An 826-nucleotide genomic window follows, 5' to 3' on the forward strand; every position below is an offset into this window, starting at 1 on the left:
ATATATATATATATAGAGAGAGAGAGAGAGAGAGAGAGAGAGGGAGCGAGAAAGAGATGGTGGTTGTCTACTCCTTGTGCAGAGTTTGACCACCTCCTGTACCTACACCTTAGAACCATCGTGGCATCTGAAGTGGCTTTTAAAAACAGACAATGTTCTGAAAAGACACCCACATAGATTGCATATCTAATTTGGATCACCAAGAGCTGCAGATTAAGTTCTGATCTTTGTGGATCTTAAAATGTATTCTCCGTTCTCTGTGTGTCCCTCTCTCTTCATCACTCTTCCGCCTTTGCTCTCTCGTTGCTCGCACGTGACCGTCGACCATCTTTCTTTTTCTAACTTGAATTTCCTTCTTTCTTTCTTATCAGCCGCAGGAATGGGACGCATTCTTGTCTGTCTCCTGTCAAAGCTTGTTTCTCCGCATTCACCAACTCAACTCGTTTAGGCTTAGCAGCCCTTCCTGTTTGTTTTCACTCTCTTGTCTTTTGTTACCAGCTTTGACCCTCCGCAAAATCCCAAATTTTATTTAATTTGCTTCGCAGTAGCAACTGTTATGTCGAAAACGTATCTTGTTGGAAAATGCTCGAAATACGAGGTAGAAAAATACACAACAAGTGATGAAGGGTCGTTTTTTCATGTTACTTGTCTTGTTTTCCATTTGTTTCTTTCGTTGTTCGCAGAAAAAGTTCGTATTTCATGTTGTTTACGTTCCGTAGTGTCCTGTACCCATATATGAATATATGTACAAATATATGTATGTGTATGTATGCATATATATTTATATATTATTTATATCATTGTATACATACATACATACATACAT

The sequence above is a fragment of the Octopus bimaculoides genome, chromosome 11 (assembly GCF_001194135.2).
Source record: "Octopus bimaculoides isolate UCB-OBI-ISO-001 chromosome 11, ASM119413v2, whole genome shotgun sequence".
NCBI lineage: Eukaryota > Metazoa > Mollusca > Cephalopoda > Octopoda > Octopodidae > Octopus > Octopus bimaculoides.